Source organism: Odocoileus virginianus, chromosome 5 (genome assembly GCF_023699985.2).
Source record: "Odocoileus virginianus isolate 20LAN1187 ecotype Illinois chromosome 5, Ovbor_1.2, whole genome shotgun sequence".
Lineage (NCBI taxonomy): Eukaryota > Metazoa > Chordata > Mammalia > Artiodactyla > Cervidae > Odocoileus > Odocoileus virginianus.
The window spans coordinates 81,157,831-81,183,314 of record NC_069678.1 but is presented as its reverse complement, the minus strand read 5'-3'; the positions used below and the strand labels follow the sequence as shown (position 1 = coordinate 81,183,314).

Below are 25,484 nucleotides of genomic sequence, written 5' to 3'. Positions count from 1 at the left end.
AAAAAAAAAAATATATATATATATATATCACCTCACACCAGTCAGATAAATACTGGAGAAGGTGTAGAAAGAAGGGAACTCTCCTGTACTGTTGGTAGAAATGGTACAGTCACTATACAGAACAGTACGGAGGTTCCTCAAGAAACTAAAAATACAGCTACCATATGATCCAACAATTCCATTCCTGGGATTTTTCCTCAAACCTGAGAAAACCATGGTTCGAAAGGATACATGCACCCTAATGTTCATTTCAGTGCCATTTACAATAGCCAAGACATGGAAGTAACCTAAATATCCATTGACAGATGAATGGATAAAGATGTGGTACATAAATACAATGGAATATTACTCAGCAACTAAAAAGAATGAAATAGTGCCATTTGCAGCAACATGGATGGACCTGGAGGTATCATACTAAATGAAATCAGACAGAAAAGACAAAATTTCATGTGGTATCTCTTATATGCAGAATCTAAAAATATGACATAAACAAACTTATTTACAAAACAGAAACAGGCTCTCAGACAATGAACTTATGGTTATCAGAGGAGAAGGGGGAGGGAGAGGGATAGATTGAGAATTTGGAATTAACATGTACACACAGCTACGTTCAAAATAGATAACCAATAAGGACATACTGTACAGCACAGAATACTCTGTAATTCCCTAAACAGGAAAAGAATTTGAAAAACCATACACACATGTATATGTATAACTGAATCACTTTGCTACACACCCAAAACAAATACAACATTATTAATCAACTATATTCCAACATAAAATAATAAAATTAAAATTAAATTAGTACTGAAAAAAACTCTTAAAAAAGAATCAATTATAAGAGTCCTATGCAAAATATTACATTGTGATCCTACAATTAGTGAAATGCTTTTGTAAATGTTATGAATACCTAACTCAGACTACCTCTACCAACCTCCAATCATGGAGAAATAGCGGCAGGGCTCACAGGACCATCCTTACACTATGCCCCTGCTATAGCGAAAGCTGGTGGCCTTCTACCCGATATGGACCAATCACATTTTCTTTCCTGGCAATTTGGAATTGGAATTAAGATATTCCAGCCTCAGTCTGGCTGCTTTCTAAAATGAAAGCAATGTAAACTCAGGAGATGTTGTCCATGTCCATTTTCTATCAAGCAGCCTTGAAGGCAGAAAAAGCCAAGGGATTGAGGCCAATTTGTAAAGAAAAAAAGACAGAGACAGCAAGAACTTGTTGATTTTCCTAATGTGCTCTATCTAGTCCCTGATTCCTGAGGCCTAACTGCATGCTGGCTTAAGGTTTCACGAGCTATCCCTGTATCTTTAAATTACTTTTGCTTAAGCTAGTTTCACCAGTCTTCATAAAAAGAAGAATAATCCAAGTTCCTAAAGTACCTCTATTGAACTTCTGCCAAGAAGTGGCAACAGATCACCAGTTCAAAAATTTAGCATTATAAGATCAACATTTTTAAAATTTTACAGGCAATAGAGACCATAAAGTTCATTTTATATTTGAAGAAACACAAGGACCAGAAAATGGAAATTATGTGCCCACAGCTCTAAGTTATTTACTAGCAAAGCTAGACATGGAATCAAGGATAGTGCATCTCTAAAAGTTGATCATCTGCTTCCAAATTACCCAAGGACTTTGTTTAAAACTCAGATTCCTGGGTCTCAGCCTTGACCTACTACTCACTCTTGGAGTGAGGCCTGGAAATTTCACCAAGCTTCCCAGAAATTCTTATGTGCACTAAGAGCTGAAGATCCTCTACAGCAAGCAAGGGGAATATTAATAGCTTAAAAAAAAAATTTTTTTTTAAACCACCAAGAATTTCACAAGCTTTTTCTCATTTAATCCTCAAAATATACCACCAGGTAGGTGTATTTTGAGGATTTTTTTGAGGATTTTCCCCAAGTTACAGAAAAAGAAATGTAGGCTCAGGAGGTAAAGTAACTTGTCTAAGGAAAAACAGCTAGTAGAATCAGTACTGTAATCAAGGTCCACCTAGCACCAAAGCTCAAGCTTTCTCCATTTCATTATTACTTAGTTCAGTGTTTTTTCCACTAAGAGAGTTAAAAGGAGTTAAGCTAGTCATCTGCACAGAAAAGAAAATCAGGACTTGAGTGCAGAGGAAGGCCAGGCTGATTACTATTTAGATAGAGATGGAAAACAAAAAGAAACTTTAGAAAAATACAGAACGGGGGAAAATATTTTCAAAACAAAGCAACTGACAAGCAATTAATCTCCAAAATATACAAACAGTTCATCCAACTCAATAGCAAAAAAATAGAAAAACCCAATCAAAAAGTGGGCAGAAGATCTAAATAGACATTTCTCCAAAGAAGACATATAGATGGCCAACAGGCACATGAAAAAATGCTCAACATCACTATTAGAGAAATGAAAATCAAAAATACAATGAGATATCACCTCACACGAGTCAGAATGGACATCACCAAAATGTCTACAAACAATAAATGCTGGAGAGGATGTAGAGAAAATGTAACCCTCCCATACCCTGTTGGTGGGAATACAAATTGGTAGAACCACTATGGAGAACAGTATGGAGGCTACTTTTAAAACTAAATATAGAACTACCATATGATCCTGTAATCCCACTCCTGGTCATGTATCCAGAAAAAATTAATATTTGAAAAGATATATGCACCCCAATGTTCATTAAAGGACTATTTACAATAGCTAAGACATGGAAGCAACCTAAACGTTCATTGACAGAGGAATGGATAAAGAAAATGTAGCATATGTACACACACACACACACACACACACACACACACACACACACACAAAGGAGTATTACTCAGCCATAAAAAAGAAAGAAAGAATGCCATTTGCAGCAAATGGATGCACCTGGAAATATCATACAAACTGAAGTAAGTCAGACAGAGAAAGATAAATATGATATCACTTATATGTGGAATCTTAACAAAAAGAGAAAGATACAAGTGAACTTATTTATAAAACAGAAATAGACCCACAGATATAGAAAACACATTTATGGTTACCAAAGGGGAAAGGTGGGAAGGGATAAATTAGGAGCTTGGGATTAACAGGTATATACTGCTATATATAAAACAGATAATCAGTAAGGGCCTACTGTATAGCACATGGAACTATATTCAACACTTTTTAATAACATATAAGGGGAAAGATTCCTAAACAGAATAGAGATATATACAGGTATAATGGAATTACCGTGCTGTATTCCTGAAACTAACGCAATACTGTAAATCAGCTATACTTTAATAAATTTTTTAAAGAAAAAAAGATATATATACCCCAATGTTCATTGCAGCACTATTTACAATAGCCAAGACATGGAAGCAATCTAAGGCCTTCAACAGATCAATGGATAAAGATGATGTGGTATAATGTGCAATTTAAAAAAAGGGTATAAAGGAACTTATTTACAAAACAGAAACAGAGTCATAGATATAGAAAACAAACTTATGGTTACTAGAGGGGAGAGAGTGAGAGGGAAAATTGGGAGATGTGGATTGATATATGCACACTACTATATATAAAATAGGGAACTAATAAGCACCTCCTGTATAGCATAAGGGACTCTACTCAATACTCTGTAATGACCTATATGGGAAAAGAATCTAAAAAAGAGTGAATATATGTATATGGATAACTGATTCACTTTGTTGTACAGCAGAAACTAATACAGCATTGTAAATCAACTATACTCCAATAAAAATTGAAAAAAAAAAAGATGTGGGGTTGTGTGTGTGTGATACATACACACAATGGAATATTACTCAGCCATAAAAACTGAAGTAATGTCATTTTTAGCAACATGAATGGACCTAGAGATAATCATGTTAAGTGATGCAAGTCAGAGAAAGACAAATATATGATGTCACATATGTGGAATCTAAAAGTAAAATGATATAAATGAAATTACTTTTAAAATAGAAATACACTCACAGACATAGAAAACAAACTTACAGTACCAAAGGGGATGGAAGAGGCAGGGTAAATTAGGAGTTTGGCATTAGCAGATACACACTTCAGTTCAGTTCAGTTCAGCCACTCAGTCATGTCCGACTCTTTGTGACCCCATGAACCGCAGCATGCCAGGCCTCCCTGTCCATCACCAACTCCTGGAGTCCACACAAACCCATGTCCATTGAGTCGGTGATGCCATCTGACCATCTCATCCTCTGTCATCCCCTTCTCCTCCTGCCCTCAATCTTTCCCAGCATCGGGTCTTTTCAAATGAGTCAGCTCTTCGCATCAGATGGCCAAAGCACTGGAGTTTCAGCTCAACATCATATAAAATAAATAAACAATAAGGACTACTGTATGGCACAGGAACTATATTCAATATCTTGTAATAACCTATAATGGAAAAGAATAAATATACATATATATGTAAAACTGGATCACTTTGCTATACACCTAAAAGCAATACAACATTTTTAGTTAACTAAGCTTCAATTAAAAGAAATAGTTTAAAAAATAAAATAGGCTAAAAAAAAGGAATACTAAGTGGGAGTGGAAAGAAGCAAGTTGTAATTCACGGTATCATTAAAACTGAAATGAAAACAATTTTTAAGAAGTTACAAAAAAATTATAGGACTATCCTTATAGAATGATACCATTTTCATTTTTTTTAATGTATTTTTTAAACACACAAGGGGGCTTCCCGGTGGCTCAGTAGCCACCTGCCAACACGGGAGACGCAGATTCGATCCCTAGTCCAGAAGGATCCTACCTGCCACAGAGCAGCTGGGCCTGGGCCAACAGTTGAGCTCGTGCTCTGGAGCCTGGGAGCCAAGGCTGATGAGCCCACTGGCAGCAACTACTAAGGCCCACAACCCTCGAGCCCCTGCTTTGCAGCAAGAGAGGCCACCACAGTGAGAATGAATGGAAACCAGAAAGTGGCCCCCACTTGCGGCAATTAGACAAAGGCCCAGGTTGCAGCAAAAACCCAGCACAGTCAAAAGCAAATAAATTAAATAAATAAATAAAAATTATTAGACTAGGCCTGAATGCCTCAACTACTGAGCCAGTGAGCCACAACTAGAGCGCCCACGCACTCCACAGTTCTCACACCACAGCTAGAGAGAAGCCGGCACACCACAACTAAGACCTGATACGGCCAAAATAATTAATTAATTTTTAAATACATACAAAATAACATATATTTATAGAGAGGCAGGATTGATTAAAGGTATACACTTTTTTTTTCAATTGGAACCAATTCCTTTATTAAATAAGCTTCATTTGGGAGTTGACTGCCACAGACCTCAGGAGAAAATGCATCTTGCTTTTGCAGAGATCAACATAGTTCAGCAATGCCCACGCTTCTTTTTTGGAGAGGTGAACCTCAGCTTAGAGGAAGGGGCCAAGGAGGCTTCTACACTGAAGGTGACACGGAGAAGAGGTAGTAATCTTATGGGAGCCAGCTCAGGGAACAAACAGCGCATGGCCACCTGCTGCTTCCCTATGCCCTGCCAGGAGAGCTCTGCGAAGCAGAGGCATCCACGTTCCCAAGCAGGCACCAGCAACACCTCCAAGGCAGACTCTGAGCTCGCCCCACTGGCAGGGACCTGAGGAACCTGAGGATCCTGTGGATGAGGTTCCAAAGGTAGCGCCTGCAGAGGGTAAGAGTCTGATCAGGAATAAAAGTAGACAAGCGGGGCGGGGCGGGTGGGAAACAGGGCTTGGTGTGTATGTGGGTTCAGTCCTGTCTGACTCTTTGCAACCCCATGAACTGTAGCACACCAGGCTCCTCTGTCCATGGAATTTTCCAGGCAAAAACAATGGAGTGGGTTTCCATTTCCTTCTCCAAAGGTATACACTGATTAAAGGTATAGCCTCCAGACAAATCTGGCTTCAAATCCTCGCTCTGTAGCCTGCAGCTATATGAACCCAGCCAAGTTATTTTAAAACCTCTACATTATTTACAAAATGGAAATAAACTAGTACCTGCATTATATGGACTTCTCCAGTAGCTCAGACAGTAAAGAATCTGTCTACAGTGCAGAAGACCTGGTTTGATCCCTGGGTCGGAAAAATCCTCTGAAGAAGGGAATGACTACCCACTCCAGTATTCTTGCCTGGAGAATTCCATGGACAGAGAAGCCTGGTGGGCTAGTCCATGGGGTTGCAAAGTCTAACATGACTGAGCAACTAACACTTTCACTTTATACTTTCTATAACATTTTATATGTATTAATTTGTTACAGTCACCATAAAGTTATTGATTAAATGAACAGTGTCTGGCAAGTAGTAAGCATTCAAGCCCACTGGTTACTATAATTATTATTTTGTTGCTGTTGAGCCCCTCAGTCTAGTCTGACTTTTTGTAACCCTATGGACTACAGCATGCCAGGCTTCCCTGTCCTTCACCATCTCCTGCAGCTTGCTCAAACTCATGTCCATTGAGTCGGTGATGACATCCAACCGTCTCGTCCTCTTTCATCCCCTTCTCCTCCCTGCCTTCAATCATTCCCAGCATCAGGGTCTTTTCTAATAAGTCAGTTCTTCGAATCAGGTGGCCCAAGTATTGGAGCTTCAGCATCCATCCTTCCAGTGAATATTCAGGACTGATTTCCCTTAGGATGGACTGGCTTGATCTCTTTGCGGTCCAAGGGACTCTCAAGAGCCTTCTCCAACACCACAGTTCAAAAATAATTCTCCAGCGCTCAGCCTTCTTTATGGTCCAACTCTCACATCCACATATGACTACTGGAAAAACCATAGGTTTGACTAGACGGACTACTGTCGGCAAAGTAACATCTCTGCTGTCTAGGTTGGTCATAGCTTTTCTTCCAAGGAGCAAGTATCTTTTTATTTCATGGCTGCAGCCACCATCTGCAGTGATTTTGGAGCCCAGGAAAATAAAGTCTTTCATTGTTTCCATTGTTTCCCCATCTATATGCCATGAAGTGACGAGACTGGATGCCATGATCTTAATTTTTTGAAAGTTGAGTTCTAAGCCGGCATTTTCACTCTCCTCTTTTACTTTCATCAAGAGGCTCATTTAGTTCCTCTTTGCTTTCTGCCATAAGGGTGGTGTCATCTGCACATCTGAAGTTATTGATATTTCTCCCAGCAATCTTGATTCCAGCTGTGCTTCACCCAGCCCAGCATTCTGCATGATGTACTCTGCATATAAGTTAAATAAACAGGGTAATAATATACAGCCTTGAAGCACTCCTCTCCCAATTTTGAACCAGTCTGTTGTTTCATATTATGTTCTAACTGTCGCTTCTTGACCTGCATACAGATTTCTCAGGAAGCAGGTAAGGTGGTCTGGTATTCCCATCTCTTTCATAATTTTCCAGTTTTGTTATGATCCACACAGTCAAAGGCTTTGGCGTAGTCAATGAGGCAGAAGTAGATGTTTTCTGGAATTCTCTTGCTTTCTCTATGATCCATCAGATGTTGGCAATTTGGTCTCAGGTTCCTCTACCTTTTCTAAATCCAGCTTGTATATCTAAAAGTTCTCAGTTCACAGACTGCTGAAGCCTAGTTTGGAGGATTTTGAGCATGACCTTGCTAGCATGTAAAATGAGTGCAGTTGTGTAGTAGTTTGAACATTCTTTGACAGTGCCCTTCTTTAGGACTGGAATGAAAACTGACCTTTTCCAGTCCTGCGGCCACTGCTGAGTTTTCCAAATTTGCTGGCATATTGAGTGCAGCACTTTAACAGCATCATCTTTTAGGATTTGAAATAGCCAACTGGAATTCCATCACCTTCACTAGCTTTGTTCATAGTGATGCTTCCAAAAGACCCTTTGACTTCACATTCCAGGATGCCTGGGTCTAGGTAAGTGAGCACACCATCATAGTTATCCGGGTCATTAAGATCTTTTTTTGTATAGTTCTTCTTTACATTATTATTTAAAGATACATAATTATAGTAAATGTCTAAAAACAAGAAGTAGAAAGCCAGTCACTAAATTCATCGTAGTAGTTGCCTTGGTGGCAAAGAAGAAAAATGAAATACAGAAGGGAAAAAAGGAGACTTGTATTATAGCAATAATGTTTTGTTCACTTTTATTAAAATATCAAAACAAATATAAAATTACATGTTTGCTAATTTTATTGTTTTTTTCACTAACTTGCTGCTATTGTTGTTCAGTTGCTAAGTCATGTCTGACTCTTTGCAACCCCCCATAGATTGCAGCACTCACTATCTCCCAGAGTTTGCTTTAATTCATATTCATTGAGTAAGTTCAGTCCAGTTGCCCAGTTGTGTCCGACTCTTTGGGACCCCAAGGACTGCAGCATGCCAGGCTTCCCTGTCCATCACCAACTCTGGCAGCTTGTTCAATCATGTCCATGGAGTCAGTGATACCATCCAACTATCTCATCCTCTGTCGTCCCCTTCTCCTGCCTTCAATCTTCCCAGCATCAGAGTCTTTTCTACTGAGTCAGTTCTTCACATCAGGTAGCCAAAGTATTGGAAATTTCAACTTCAGCATCAGCCCTTGCAATGAATATTAAGTGCTCATTTCCTTAAGGATTGACTGGTTTGATCTCTTTGCTGTCCAAAGGACTCTCAAAAGCCTTCACCAGTCACAATTCAAAAGCATCAATTCTTGGTGCTCAGCCTTCTTTATGGTCCATCTCTAACATCCATACATGGGAACATAGCTTTGACTATATGCACCTTTGTTGGCACAGTGATGTCTCTGCTTTTTAATACACTTAGTTTGTCATAGCTTTCCTTTCAAAGAGCAAGTGTCTCTTAATTTCATGGCTACCATCACTGTCCTCAGTGATTTGAGAGTCCAAGTCCAAGTCGCTGCTTCCCACTTATCCCTCTTCTATTTGCCATGATCTGATGGATTGGCTGCTATGATATTAGTTTTTTAATGTTGAATTTTAAGCCAGCTTTTTCACTCTCCTCTTTCACCCTCATCAAGAGGCTCTTTAGTTTCCTTTCATTTTCTGCCATTAGAGTGGTTATCACCTGCATATCTGAGGTTGTTGATATTTCTCCCAGCAGTCTTGATTCCAGCTTGTGACTCATCCAGCCTGGCATTTCACATGATGTGCTCTACACATAATTTAAATGAGCAGGATGACAATATACAGCCTTGTCGTACTCCTTTCCCAATTTTCAGCCAGTCCATTGTCCCATGTCTAGTTCTAACTGTTGCTTCCTGACCTGCATACATGTTTCTCAGGAGACAGGTAAGGTAATCTGATATTCCCATTTCTTTAAGAATTTTCCACAGTTTTCACTAACTAATATTTCTTAATACTGGGTGATTGTATATTGTACTTTTTTCTACCTTTAACTTTTCTAATAAAAAAAAAAAATTAAGTTGTTTTGGTTTTGTTTTGTTTTGCTTTGCCAATACAACAGCTATGCAGTATGCTCAGGCCAAAAAAACTGACAACAATTTGACAAAGAAATAGCATCCCAATGTGCAAGCCAAGTCTCACGATTCTCAAACTTTTATTCCACAACAGTTCAACTGTAGTTCTTGGTCCAAGGAGCATTTATATTTTAAGCTAAAAAATCAAAAGCACTGGGAGAATTTCTGGATAGCTTTCCTTATTCAAATCCACAAACTCAAAATACAAAAACACTCATGAAAAACACTGATATTTAGTTGTAGAGCCCTTATTATATGGTAAAGCAATACTAACTACTAGACAGGTGAGGGAAGTAAGTGGGAAAAAGTACAGTCCCCTTATGGGAGTAAGAACTTTATTAATCCATTTTGGAGAAGTGCTGAGCATGGAAAAACCTCCAAACCATGCCTTCTGCTCCCCTGGCCAACATATTGAATGACCACATTTTAAATGAAACCAACCAAGTTACAAATAGCTTTCAATGTAATCTGATGAATTTTAATTCAGCCATAAAAGACAGCAAAGGTGTGTATGAACAGACTCTAAAATCATATGCTGTTTTTTAAAATCTGAAAATGACTAATTTTAAAATGAGACAATACATTCTTTGAAATGTGTGAGATTCTATGCTATTTTCAGACTCTAGATTATCTCTCTTGGTGTCATTTATGTAATATTACCTTTTGATGTTAATGGTGCCCTTTAAAGTAAATATTTTGGGTAGAAGAGAAAAAACAACTACAGTTACTCTTGCTATCGAGGCTATCTGATTCAGGAGACGACACACTGATGATCAAGAATAATTAATTTTTAGCTTGTAAAAACTTGCAATTCCTAAATGGAAGCTGATGATACTGTGAGCTGTTTCACTAAATATATCCAAGCGAGAGTCCCAGTGGTTCTCCAATAAGGGCATGTGAAAATTCTGGGGGAAGGAGGCTCTTCTCAGGGAGGAGCTATTGTCACAGTGGCGGGGGTGTGGGGTGGGCACTTTTGGCATTTTAGTGGGCAGGGCCAGGGAAGCTAAATGTCCTACAATGCACACAGCAGTCCTGCACAACAAAGAACTGTCTTGCCCTAAATGCCAACAGTGCCCCCGTTAAGAAGCACTGTGTGAGAAAAGCTTAATCAGTTTTGTTCTTAAACTAGCAAACAGCCTTCAGCACTCTTTCAAAAATGCCAAAATCATGTGCTTACAAGCACACAAAGAATTTTGTAGTGTGTTCTCAACTTCAATATCTATAAACTGGGAAGTTCAGAACTTTTTCCCTTTCCCATAAGCAGGTTTGTCTTTTCAAAGGCTAATTTTCACTTATCTTGGGATTGATTTCTTTTTCACAAAGAAGATACAATTAAAGGCTTTTATTGAAGAAACTAATTGAAAAAGCTGTCAATAAAAAAGTCAGTAAAAAATAAATAAATAAAATTAAAAAATTAAAAAGTCAGTGAACTAAATATTGTAAGATATATTTCATCTTTCCAAAGTAGGAATTTCACAAATCATTTTCCAGAGAATTAAGAAACTTTCTTAGGACTCCCAAGTAGACCATACACTCATCCACAATATTTCTGGAAATAATAACCACAACCACCATTTACCATAGGTCATGGATTCTACCAAGTGTTTTTGCATTTGCTATCTCTAAGCTTTGTGACTCTTGAGAGTCCCTTGTACTGCAAGGAGATCCAATCAGTCCATCCTAAAGGAAATCAGTCCTGAATATTCATTGGAAGGACTGATGCTCAAGCTGAAACTCCAATACTTGGGCCACCTGATGCAAAGAACTGACTCATTTGAAGAGACCCTGATGCTGGGAAAGATTGAGGGCAAGAGGAAAAGGGGACGACAGAGGACGAGATAGTTGGATGGCATCACCAGTTCAATGGACATGAGTCTGAGTAAGCTCCGGGAGTTGGTGATGGACAAGGAAGCCTGGCGTGCTGTATGTAGTCCATGGGGTCACAAAGAGTCGGACACGACTGAGCGACTGAACTGAACTGAGGCTTTATGACAACTCTGCAAGATAGGTATTATCATCTCCATTTCAAAAAGAAAGAAATTACAACACTGAGAAATTAAATTCAAATAAATGTGGCTCAGCTGGTAAAAGAATCTGCCTGCAATGCAAGAGACTGCCTGCAACGCAAGAGATGGCCTGCAATGCAGGAGACCTGGGTTCCATCCCTGAGTCAGCAAGATCCCTTGCAGAAGAAAATGGCAACCCGCTCCAGTATTCTTGCCTGGGAAATCCCATGGACAGAAGAACCTGGTTGGCTATCATCCATGGGGTCACAAGAGTCAGACACAACTTGGCGACTACACCACCACCATCAGTGACAGACTGTATTCAAATTCAGAGTTCTAAAACCAAATACTTCCACTATGACATGTCTCCTCCAGAAAAATAGCTAAATTTCTGTAAAAGAAACCTGTTTATTAGCTAGATACAAAGCTACTACTATTCCCCACCCTAATTTAACAGAGACTAACGAATATACAGATAAGAGCTCCACTAGCCTCTGGAGCAAAAGCCTTCAGTCATTTAACCACATTCCACAGGCATAAAAATTAGCATTGGCTTAAGCAGACTATTTAAAGAACAGAGGCCAAGCTGACAGGAAAGATATGCAAACTCCCAATCAGTCCTTCTTTTCTATTCTAAAGTACAGTATTAGTTGTTTCTTACCCTTTCATTCCACAGAAATGAAGCAGATGAAACTTCACAACAACGCAGATGCAAATAAAATTCTGTAACACACTGAACAGCTATCAACCATCAGGTAACTGGATAAGGCCAAGTGTCAGTCAGCAACCATAATCTTCAACATCCATCCAAAAATGGAATCGTGTGCACACAGTTGGTAATGAAGTTCCACAAAGTGAGTAAAAAAAGATTTCTGAAACTTTTATACCCTGGGTATAAAAAGCAGAAAAAGAATGCAAACATAATGTCCTGCTATCCTAATTATACTTTGTTTTCTTTCTATCATCATAAAAATTCCCTAACTAATTCAAAATAAATGAAGGAGTCATCATGAGTAAGATGGAGCCCAGAAAACTGGCCATTTTCCAGAGTTGGAAAACTGATAAGTACATTAGCTGTATATCAAGACCAACCACATGACAAATCTATATCACAGGTCTACTCAGTTGCTATCCTTTCTATGGACCAACATGCCAAATGCAGACACATTTCAGGATGACTGCCTAATTAAAAATAAAAGCAATACTGCTGAACTTGCCATCCTGATGTGAAATAATGAGTTGCAGTTTCCATTGAAACCAAAAGCAATCTAACATAAAAACTGGCATCCCCTATTTAATTAGTCATGAGTATACACAATGGCATATATTACTGCCAGACAGATCAAAAAGCCAGTTCTTAAAACTGTATTGTCTCTTTTGGATAAGCATATAATATGCTGTTGTAACTACAATCCACCAGGCCCTAGGTCATGACATAAAACAGGCAGGAGGAGAAGGGTCGACAGAGGATGAGATGGTTGTACGGCATCACCAACTTGACAGACACAAGTTTGAGCAAGCTCCGGGAGTTAAGGACAGGGAAGCCTGGCAAGCCGCAGTCCATTGGGTCACAGAGTCGGACACAACTGAGCGACTGAACTGAACTGAGTCCAATGTTTCAGCCAATTCAACAATCCCCTGTATTAAAAAAATCAAAAGTTGGGTCCCCACTAGGTACAGGGTATTATGGTAGTATGTGCTATAATATTTACAGAGCATTTACTATAATCCAGATATTCTTCCAAGTGCTTTATATTTAATACCCATATCAGTCCTATAAAACAAATACTACAGTTGATCCTTGAACAGTGGTGAGGGTTAGGAACTCTGACCCTCAGATGCAGTTACACACACATATATATATATATATATATATATATATATATGGTCCCCAAGTTCCTCCACATCCAACCAGTCTCAGATCATGTAGTACCACTGTATTTACTATTGAAAAAAATATGCATATAAGTGGACCCACGCAGCTCAAACTCATATTGTTCAAGGGTCAACTGTATTATTATCCCTGTTCTACAAATGTGGAAACAAAGACATGACATGAAGGAATTACTTAACTTGCCCAAGTTCTTAGAGCCAAGATGTGGTAGAGCCAGAAATTCAAATCCAGAGCCTATGTCATTAGTACTATACTGTTACATCTCTGCAAGGACATTGAAAACTGAATAAAACATGACTCCACCCCTCCAGAAGCTTAGTCTCCCAAGAAAACATGTGTAAATCAATAAGTACAACATAGCGTAATAATTGTTAGTGACAGGTTAGAAGTAAGGAGGGCTTAATACTTACTGTTCTTACTTGAGGGCGAAGAAGTAGGAAAGGAAATATGTGATTTTAAAAAGGGGAACAAGGATTGTCCTGGTGGTCCATTGGTTAAAAATCTGCCTGCCAATGCAGGACACACAGGTTTATCCCTGATCCAAGAAGATTCTACATGCCACAGGGCAACTAAGCCTGTGTGCCACAACTACGGAGCCTGTGCTCTAGAGACCACAAGCTGCAACTACTGAAGCCTGTGTCATAGCTCATGCTCTGCAATAGAGAAGCCACTGCAATGGTGAGCCCATGCATTGCAACTAAAGAGTAGCCCCAACTTACTGCAACTAGGGAAAGCTCATGCACAGCAACAAAGTCCCAGCGAAGACATAAAAAAACATTTTTTTTTTTTTAAAGATGAACAGAATAGGAATTCCCTGGAGATCCACTGGTTATGACTTGATGCTTTCACTGCTGTAGCCCAGGTTCAATCCCTGGTTGGGGAACTAAAATTCCTCAAGCCACATGGTATGGTCAAAAAAATTTTTAAATAAAAATCATAAATAAATGAAATTAAAAGATAAACAAAAAACCCAAAGCAATCTACAGATTTAATGCAACTCCTATCAAATTACCCATGACATTTTTCACAGACCTAGAATAATCCTAAAATTTATATGGATCCTCAAAAGAGCCAGAATAGTCAAAGCAATCCTGAGGAAAAAGAATAAAACAGGAGGCATAACCCTCCCAGACTTCAGACGATGCTGCAAAGCTACAGTAATCAAAACAGTAAGGTACTGGCACAAAATCAGACCTATGATTAGTGGAACAGGATAGACAGCCCAGAAATAAACAGACACACTTTCAGTTAATTAATCAAGAAAGAAGGCAAGAATATACAACAGAGAAAAGATAGTCTCTTCAGCAACTGATGTTAGGAAAGTTGGTCATCCACATATAAATCAATGAAGTTAGAACACTCTATCACACCATGCACAAAAATAAACTCAAAATGGTATAGACTTAAATATAAGACATGACACAATTAAATTCCTAGAAGAGAACATGGGCAAAACATTCTCTGACATAAATCATACCAATGTTCTTAGATCAGTCTCCCAAGCTAATAGAAATAAAAGCAAAGTAAACAAATGGGACCTAATCAAACTTATAACCTTTTGCACAGCAAAAGGAAACCATAAACAAAACAGAAACACAATCTTCGAACTGAGATAAAATATTTGCAAACAATGCAACCAACAAGGGCTTAATTTCCAAAATACACAAACATCTCATATAACTCAATAACAGAAAAACAAACAACTCAACCAGAAAATGGGCAGGGAACTTCCCTGGTGGTCCAGTGGTTAAGACTCCATGCTTCCTTTTCAGGGGCATGGGTTCAGTCCCTGATCAGGGAGGATCACACATGTCCCACACCACCAACCCCACCTCGCCAAAAAAAAAGAAAATGGGCAGAAGATCTAAACAGACATTTCTCCAAAGAAGACATATAGATGGCCAACAAGCATATGAAAAGATGCTCAGCATCACTCATGATCAGAGAAATGCAAATCAAAACTACAATGAGGTATCACTTCACACAGGTCAGAATGGCCATCATCAAAAAGTCTATAAATAGGGACTTCCCTGGTAGTCCAATGATTAAGACCCTGAGCTTCCAATGCAGGGGGCACTGATTCAATCCCTGTCAGGGTCACTAAGATCTGGCATGCCATGCAGCATAGTCAAAAAACAGTCTGCAAACAACAAATGCTATAGAGGTTGTGGAGACAGGGAACCCTCCCACACTGTTTGTGGGAATACAAATTGATACAACCACTATGGAGAACAGTATGGAGGTTCCTTAAAAAATTAAAAGTAGAACTACCCAATTATCCTGCCATCTCACTCCTGGGCATATATCCAGAGAAAACTATAATTCAAAAAGATACATGCACCTCAATGTTCACAGCAGCACTATTTACAATAACCAAGACAATGGAAACAACTTCAAAATGTTCATTGACTTAGCACCTACCAATATTACCAAAGTTTCCCAAAGTAGAAAAATGAGTCAGAGGTAACCATTTACTGAGTTGCTACTATGTCCCAAAGCCCAGTCTCATTCCTGCCTCCTTAGCTGAGATTAGATAAGAGGTCAAGGGACCATCAACATATACAGGATGAAAAGAAACAACAGGTAAGAATAAAACCAAAAGGAAGCATGTCACACAGGCCAAAGGTGGGAATGACAAACATATCAAAAGTCACAAACCAGTCAAATAAAATGAAGAAAAGTGTTCACTGGATTGGACACTACAGAGGCCAGAGTTAGCTCAGCCTACGGAAACACTACCACTAGTGAGCTCTCTTTGATCTCACTAATTCCTTCATCAGCCTGTTCTACTATTGGAAAGTTTTGATTGTTACAAAGTTTTTTTTCCCCCTCAAGGAAAGAAAAGCAGAGGAAAAGCACAGTATGAGGACTTCCCTGGGGGTCTAATGGTTAAGACTCTGAGCTCCCAATGCAGGGCGCACAGGTTCGATCCCTGGTCAAGAAACTAGATCCCACATGCCACAACCAAGGCCTGGCACAGTTAAGTAGACATTTTTTAAAAAGGAAAGAAAGAAAGAAAAACCACACCACAATATTCAAATTCTAACTCTGAAGGAGAATTAAGAATATTAACAACAAAAAAAAGAATATTAACAACCAAAACAATGATACTTGATTGAATCTTGATTTGAACATACTAGGTATAAAAGACAACTGGGGAATTTTTAATAAGGACTACTATTAGCTGTTAACAGAAAGTTATTGTTAACTTGTTAAGTGTGATAATGATATTAAGATTATATAAGACCTATTTTTGGAGATACACACAGAAATAGAAGTGAGATATCATGTCTATATTTGTGCTAAAATACATCAGAAAAAAAAGACGTAGCAATTTTTACAAAATGTTAATAATTGTTAAGATAGTGCTGATAGGTAAATAGGTATTTGTTATATTTTTATCATGATAGTAACCAAAAAAAAGGCTTCAGAAACATACGGTGATAAACTTTTTGTCAATTAAAAAAAGAAAATCAAGCAAATGAATGAAGCACAGAGCTCACAAACACCAACAACAGAAATGGAAAAACCAAATGGTCTTATGTTGTGTGAATGACTTCTTGTTGCTTAGAATAAAACTTATAATAAAGTACCATATACATATTCAAAAAATGTGCTTTCTAAAACACCTTAGAAACTAATAAAGAACCTAATGTATAGCACAGGGACCTCTACTCAAAATCCTGTAATGGACTAAATGGGAAAAGACTAAAAAAGAGTGATTATATGCATATGCATTACTGATTCACTTTCTGTACAGCAGAAACTAACACCACACTGTAACAATTAACATAATATTGTAAATCCACTATAATCTAATAAAAATTAACTTAAAAAATAAAACAGCTAAGAGGAAAGAGAAGAAACTGTGCCAGATAATTCAAAAAAGACCCAGTGATAGTAAAGATACTGAGATTGAAAAAGCATGTAAAGATAGATAAAATCTCATGAAATGAGAGCAGGGGGCAGGGGGGACAATTTTTCTAAAATAACATATTGTTCAGTTTAGTTCAGTTCAGCTGCTCAGTCATCTCTGACTCTTTTGAGACCCCATGAATCACAGTTAGCCAGGCCTCCCTGTCCATCACCAACTCCCAGAGTTTACTCAAACTCATGTCCATCAAGCCGGTGATGTCATCCAACCATCTCATCCTCTGTCATCCCTTTCTCCTCCTGCCCCCAATCCCTCCCAGCATCAGGGTCTTTTCCAAGGAGTCAACTCTTCCCACAAGGTGGCCAAAGTACTGGAGTTTCAGCTTCAGCATCAGTCCTTCCAATGAATACCCAGGACTGATCTCCTTTAGGATGGATTGGTTGGACCTCCTTGCAGTCCAAGGGACTCTCAAGAGTCTTCTCCAACACCATAGTTCAAAAGCATCAATTCTTTGGTGCTCAGCTTTCTTTATAATCCAACTCTCACCTCCATACATGACCACTGGAAAAACCATAGCCTTGACTAGACGGACCTTTGTTGGCAAAGTAATGTCTCTGCTTTTTAATATGCCGTCTAGGTTGGTCATAACTTTCCTTCTAAGGAGTAAGCATCTTTTAATTTCATGGCTGCAATCATCATCTGCAGTGATTTTGGAGCCCAGAAAAATAAAGTCAGCCACTGTTTCCATGGTTTCCCCATCTATTTCCCATGAGGTGATGGGACCAGATGCCATGATCTTAGTTTTCTGAATGTTGAGCTTTAAGCCAACATTTTCACTCTCCTCTTTCACTTTCATCAAGAGGCTTTTTAGCTCCTCTTCACTTTCTGCCATAAGGGTGGTATCATCTGCATATCTGAGGTTATTGACATTTCTCTTATTGTTACATATTATTTAAAACATATGTACGTGACCAAACTAAAACAAGTTTAAAAAATTCTGCCTCTAACTTAGTAGGTGAATGATCTTAGGTATATTAACTTCTCCCCTAATTTATAAATTAAAGATAAATATTAACTCTATTTCACTGAGTTGTTATGCAAATTAAATGAGAACATACTAAGGAATTCTAAAAATGCATATATGAAGGGACTTCCCTGGTGGTCCAGTGGCTAAAACTTGAAGCTCCTGATGCAGGGGACATAGGTTCAATCCCTGGACAGGGAACTAGTTCCCACATGCCGTAACTAAGAATTTGCATGCTGCAACTAAAGATCCTGCATGCCACAGCTAAGACCCAGCACCACTAAATAAATATTAAAATTTTTTAAATGCATATATGAAGCACAAGGCAAGGTCCTAACACATAGTAAGCATTAAACAAAAATTAGTTCCCTTCCCTCTCTCTTCCCAACCCCAACCTTAATCCTAGTTCTGGATACTGCAAGTATATAACAAATTAAGTCTGGTTTTCTTCTTTATGATACCTTTTCAGTTACCAAGTTTTCTCCAGGGCAGATACACATAAGCCTTTCATGTCTCCTATGGAACAGGGCATCAAGAGCTTCCTGGTTACCTTATTTAAAGTTCAGCCTTAATTACCCTCCAAACCAACAAAGCCCCTCTAAAACATAATAGCAAAAAATGTACATGATACTACATATATGATCTAAATAGGAGAGAATTAAATAGGAGGACTATTATTTCCCATAACCTGTAATTTGGATATAAAAAGCTTTGTTTCCAAATCTTTTTTTTTTTTTTTTTGGCTGCACCACATGGCTTGTGGTATTTTAGTTCCCTGACCAAGGACTGAACCTGGGCCCTCAGTAATAAGAGCGTGAAGTTCTAACCCCTGGACTGCCAGGAAATTCCTTCTGATTTTCTCTTTTTTTTATTTTTTTTCAAACCCTTGTGTCATGGACTGACTTTCAATAGATCGCAGTGAGAGAGCTGCTCTGCTACCCACAAAACCCCAACTCAGAAACAAGTCGTCTACAAATGGTTTAGCACCAGGTTCCCCATAGACATGCAGTGCATGACAGGCAAGAGGCTCATCTTCTAAGTACACCAAATGAATCTAAAATTTTATATGCTGGAACATGAAGTCTGACACAGGATAAACTCATATTGGATCCTATTCAAATAAGCTGACATGCTGAAGTACTAAGAGCATGTATGAATTTCCAGAATAATCTCTAGTTTAATAAACTATTTCTCTCTCTCTTTTTTTTTTTTTTTTTGGCCACTCAGCTAGTGGGATCTTCATTCACCACCAGGAACTGAAGTGGGGCCCTTGGCAGTGAGAGCACAGAGTCCTAACCACTGAACTACCAGGGAATTTCCTGATAAATTTTCCTATTTGAATTTAAGAAGACCACTTAGGTCAGTTAGACAACTCACCTCTTCTTTTGAGTTAGAAGGCTATTTAAGAGACTGGGGAAAAAAGCAATCAAGAGAATAGAGGAAGTTAGGCTCCTGGGTTAGGGCAGGCTCTTCTATAGTTTACATTACAAAGTTGACATCAAAGGAAAAATCTGATAAAAGGCAAAACAAAATTAGTAATATGAAGTACTGTCCAAAAAATATTCACCAAAATATTTTTTATTCAATCTTATTTCTCTCTCAAATGTATCATTTCTACTAAAGGGAATACTTTACAGCCATTAAAAGTGACACTTAACTATAAGCACATAAAATATATATATACAAGAATGTATTAACTTACATGCTGTCAGTAACAAACAAACAAAAAAAAACTGGAGCCAATCCAAATATCCATCAATAGGGTACGGTAAATAAACTGTAGTATATCCAAATAATGTATTATATAGTCATTCAAATAATCAGATTAAGTTCTATATATACTAACATGGGGAGATATTCAAGTTTCACTATCCAGTGACCATGAAATGAAGTGAAGTCACTCAGTCATGTCCAACTGTTTGTGACCCCGTGGACTGTAGCCTACCAGGTTCCTCCGTCCATGGGATTTTCCAGGCAAGAATACTGGAGTGGGTTGCCATTACCTTCTCCAGAGTTCCTCCTGACCCAGGGATTGAACCCAGGTCTCCCGCATTGTAAGCAGACGCTTTACAGTCTGAGCCACTAGGGAAGTAAAACAAAACGTATAGTGCAATCTTATTTTTATTTTTTAAATATAATAGTAAACATTAATTTATATCCAGAAAACAATTTAGAGGCATTCATATATTAAACTGTCATATTGCTGAAGGAGATGATTATGCAAGAATCATTTCTGGATGGAATACATTTCTGTTTAGTTTTTTTTTTTTTTTCACAATTATCTTGCATTAGTTTTGCTTTTAAAAATTTAGATTAAAAGGTTAGAACTAAAAATCACCCTTTCATCCCTACCACCACAGAAGTTTAAACGACATGAGATGAAATTTACAATATATGTTAAATGGGAAGAGGGAAGGGCAAAAATACAAAAAAACTGAATAATCGATAATTATATAAAATTATGCACTGGAAAAAAAGGAATTATACCAAAGTGATAGCATTGTTTTGGGTGGAAATGTATGACTTATTCTTTACTCTTACTCTAAACTATCTATAATGCTATATTGATAATAAATATAGCAAAATTCAAATAATTTCACAATCAATGTATAATGAACCTGAGTCTCTGAAAACACTCAATTATGAGTGTACAGGAATACAAATATAAAAGATGTAGTAATTCAGTTAAGTTCATATTAACTACAGCATGCATGCATGCATGCTCAGTTGCTTCAGTCGTGTTGACTCTGCAACCCACCAGGCTTCTCTGTCCATGAGATTATGCAGGCAAGAATACTGGAGTGGGTTGCCATGCCCCCCTCCAGGGGCTCTTCCCAATCCAGGGATCAACCTGCATTTCCTGCATTTCAGGCAGATTCTTCACCCACTGAGCCACCTGGGAAGCCCAACTACAGCACACTACCTAGCATTTCTTCTACTTTCTGATAGGGATTTGCTTCCTTAAAATATTTTCTTTCTGATTTAAATTCAGGAAAAAAATTCCAGTTCAAAAATAAAAATGTATTCTTTAATGTAATTATGGAGCTTTAAGAGGGCTTTTGCAGGGTTTTTATGGTTTGTTTGGGGAGGGTTTTTTTGACCAAGCCATGCAGCTTCCCCCACCAAAGATCAAACAGAGTGCCCTGCAGTGAAAGAGCAGTCCTAACCACTGGATAACTATTGTGAAGGCACTCAGTTGTTTCCGACTCTTTGCGACCCCATGGACTGTAGCCTGCCAGGCTCCTCAGTCCATGGGATTTTCCAGGCAAGAGTACTGGGAAGTGGGCTGCCATTTCCTTCTCGAGGGGATCTTCCCAAACGAGGGATCAAACCCAGGTCTCCCACACTGCAGGCAGAAGCTTTACCATCTGAGACGCCAGGGAAGGCCAACGCTTCACGAATTTGAGTGTCATCCTTGCGCAGGGGGCATGCTAATCTTATCTGTATCATTCCAATTTTTGGAAATAATGCCTATTTTCATGGGTCTTCATTCTGGGTGTGTGTGTGTATACTTTCCAAATAAAGGGTCATATTCCAATCTGAAATTTCATTTGTTTAGATACAATTTTGATAAATTTCTATGATTTCACAGGCATAAAATGATTTCAACATCATTTCAGACTGGCCAGAAGGCAGCATTGAAGAAAGTGGGGAAAACCACTAGACCATTCAGGTATGACCTAAATCAAATCCCTTATATTATACAGTGGAAGTGACAAATAGATATAAGGGATTAAATCTGATAGAGTGCCTGATGAACTATGGACAGAGGTTTATGACATTGTACAGGAGACAGGAATCAAGACCATACCCGAGAAAAAGAAATGCAGAAAAGCAAAATGGCTGTCTGAGGAGGCCTTACAAATAGTTGTGAAAAGAAGAGAAGCCAGAAGCAAAGGAGAAAAGGAAAGATATACCCATTTGAATGAAGAGTTCCAAAGAATAGCAAGGAGAGATAAGAAAGCCTTACTCAGGATCAATGCAAAGAAATAGAGGAAAACAATAGAATGGGAAAGACTAAAGATCTCTTCAAGAAAATTAGAGATACCAAGGGAACATTTCATGCAAAGATGGGCTCAATAAAGGACAGAAATGGTAGGGACCTAACAGAAGCAGAAGATATTAAGAAGACGTGGCAAGAATACACAGAAGAACTATACAAAAAATATCTTCACAACCCAGATAATCACGGTGGTGTGATCACTCACCTAGAGCCAGACATCCTAGAATGTGAAGTCAAGTGGGCCTCAGGAAGCATCACTACAAACAAAGCTAGTTGAGGTGATGAAATTCCAGTTGAGCTACCTCAAATCCTGAAAGATGATGCTGTGAAAGTGCTGCACTCAATATACCAGCAAATCTGGAAAATTCAGCACTGTCCACAGGACTGGAAAAGGTCTGTTTTCATTCCAATCCCAAAGAAAGGCAATGCCAAAGAATGCTCAAACTACCACACAATTGCACTCATCTCACACACTAGTAAAGTAATGCTCAAAATTCTCTAAGCCAGGCTTCAACAATATGTGAACCGTGCACTTCCAGATGTTCAAGCTGGTTTTAGAAAAGGCAGAAGAATCAGAGATCAAATTGCCAACATCCACTGGATCATTGAAAAAGCAAGAGAAAAAAAAAAAGAAAGAAAGAAAGAAAAAGCAAGAGAGTTCCAGAAAAACATCTATTTGTTTTATTGACTATGCCAAAGACTTTGACTGTGTGGATCACAACAAACTGTGGAAAATTCTGAAAGAGATGGGAATACCAGACCACCTGACCTGCCTCTTGAGAAATCTGTATGCAGGTCAGGAAGCAACAGTTAGAACTGGACATGGAACAACAGACTGGTTCCAAATAGGAAAGCGAGTATGTCAAGGCTGTATATTGTCACCCTGCTTATTTAACTTCTACGCAGAGTACATCATGAGAAATGCTGGGCTGGAGGAAGCACAAGCTAGAATCAAGATTGCCGGGAGAAATATCAATAACCTCAGACATGCAGATGACACCACCCTTATGGCAGAAAGTGAAGAAGAACTAAAGAGCCTCTTGATGAAAGTGAAAGAGGAGAGTGAAAATGTTGACTTAAAGCTCAACATTCAGAAAACTAAGATCATGGTATCCAGTCCCATCACTTCATGGCAAATAGATGGGGAAACCACGAAAACAGTGGCTGACTTTATTTTTCTGGGCTTCAAAATCACTGCAGATGGTGATTGCAGCCATGAAATTAAAAGACACTTACTCCTTGGAAGGAAAGTTATGACCAACCTAAACAGCATATTAAAAAGCAGAGACATTACTTTGTCAACAAAGGTCCGTCTAGTCAAGGCTGTGGTTTTTCCAGTGGTCATGTATGGAGGTGAGAGTTGGACTATAAAGAAAGCTGAGCACAGAAGAATTGATGCTTTTGAACTGTGGTGTTGGAGAAGACTCTTGAGAGTCCCTTGGACTGCAAGGAGATCCAACCAGTTCATTCTAAAGGAGATCAGTCCTGGGTGTTCATTGGAAGGAATGATGTTGAAGACGAAACTCCAATCCTTTGGCCACCTGATGTGAAGAGCTGACTCATTTGAAAAGACCCTGATGCTGGGAAAGACTGAAGGCAGGAAGAGAAGGGGATGACAGAGGATGAGATGGTTGGATGGCATCACCGACTCGATGGACATGGGTTTGGGTGGACTCCGGGAGTTGGTGACAGACAGGGAGGTCTGGCAAGCTGCGGTTCACAGGGTCGCAAAGAGTTGGACATGACTGAGCGACTAAACTGAACTGAACTTAGAAGGAAGCAAACTGCAACCTGTAACAGTTCACACAACACATGACAGCTAAAAAAATTCAACATTTATGACGGTTAAAAAAAATTCAGTGACATCGGTTGCATATAAAATTTCTTAAAAAAAAAAAAAATTTCTTAGCTTGGCATTCAAAGACTTTGCTCTACTAAAACTGGCCTAATTGTTATACCCCAGACTTAACCCTCCTTTCAAGTGTAGCTTTCCCCTCCTAACTCGGCTTAAATGATGTTCACCTCATTCCAGCTATTGTGTTCAACATCTTCTTGGTCTTCCTAACTTCACTCTTACACCTCTCCCAATTTACTCTCCAAAATGAGTAAATCTGAGAATTTTTCATGTGTGACACAAAGGCTCTTTCTTATTTGGCCTCTGCCCATATCTCCAGCCTCATCTATCTATATTCCTTTACCCACAGACACAATCTGCTACAAACATAGAGAACTACTTGTATTGCCCTACCCATACTTCAGTGCCTAGAAGGAATATTCCTTCTCTCTGGCGTGTTTTTCTTGACCTCTTCTATGTGGCTCTCTGGGGATCATCTCATATGGGAAGTGTTCTCTGACTCTTCAGTCTCTGCTATGTTTTGATAATGCCTGGCACTAAGCTCATTATAATAGTTATCATATAGTATTTTAATGGCTGCTTATCTATCTCTTTCACTGGACTATGAGCTCCATGAGGACTTAGACTTGAACTTACTCACCTCCAAATGAGTATGGCATACAAATTTTAATATTACTGTATGAATAAAAATTTAGAGTGGAAATAAACTAAAATAAATAATTATGTCATTTAAATTCCATACCTTGTATGTAAAAACATATTCATCCATTCATTCATTCAGTCAACAAATATTTATTTAGCACCTTAAGGGCCAGGCACTACGTCAAGCCATAGAGAGCTAGTGATGACAATATAGACACATACACAAAAAGAATCCTGAGAGTCTTTGAATTTGGGGAAGATCTGAATAATTTAAAATCATCTCTATTTCCCGATTCCTTCTTAATGAACAAGCATTAATTTTATAATCTCACACACATACAAAGTGAAAGGTCCTCCTAAATTACAAATACCTACCAATCAGTAAGAATATAATACCCAAAGTAAATAACGTGCAAATTTGTGAACATAGCTAACGCAAAAGCAAAACAATTTTTAAGACCTTTTAGTCAGATTCCAATTATACCTAATACAAAAAACAAGATTAGGTATGCAAAAATACTTCATGATTTCCACAGGGCCTACCTTTGAAAAAAAAATACCAGGTAAGCTGTCCAAGAAAAACACTGACCACAAGATCAATACCATCCTAGTTTCCCACACTGCAGAAAAAAAAAAAATTGTCATCCTATTCCATTTAATTGGAGGAGGAAATGGCAACCCATTCCAGTATTCTTGCCTGAAAAATCCCATGGACAGAGTAGCCTGACGGGCTATAGTCCAAAAGGGTGCAAAGAATCGGACATGACTGAACGACTAAGCACATTCCATTCAATGCAGAAGAGGTGACATCCTCCATA

The 25,484-nt window shown here is 38.5% G+C and overlaps 1 protein-coding gene and 1 non-coding gene across 6 annotated transcripts in view; both read right to left on the bottom strand.

The window, feature by feature from the left end:
• TESK2 (testis associated actin remodelling kinase 2) overlaps window positions 1–25,484 on the bottom strand; it is a 135,192-nt gene that overhangs the window by 103,713 nt on the left and 5,995 nt on the right. The window contains exon 1 of one of the 5 annotated variants that reach the window (XM_070468238.1): window positions 12,036–12,229. The exons of 3 other annotated variants lie outside the window; for them this stretch is intronic. The gene's annotated coding sequence lies outside the window, so the exon portion shown is untranslated. Of the gene's footprint in view, window positions 1–3,975; window positions 4,125–12,035; window positions 12,230–25,484 lie in introns of those variants that run through there. One more of the 5 variants, XM_070468239.1, reaches the window with a different exon arrangement.
• LOC139035328 (U6 spliceosomal RNA) lies at window positions 21,545–21,648 on the bottom strand. Its single transcript, XR_011487998.1, has one exon. It is a non-coding gene; the product is annotated as a U6 spliceosomal RNA (small nuclear RNA).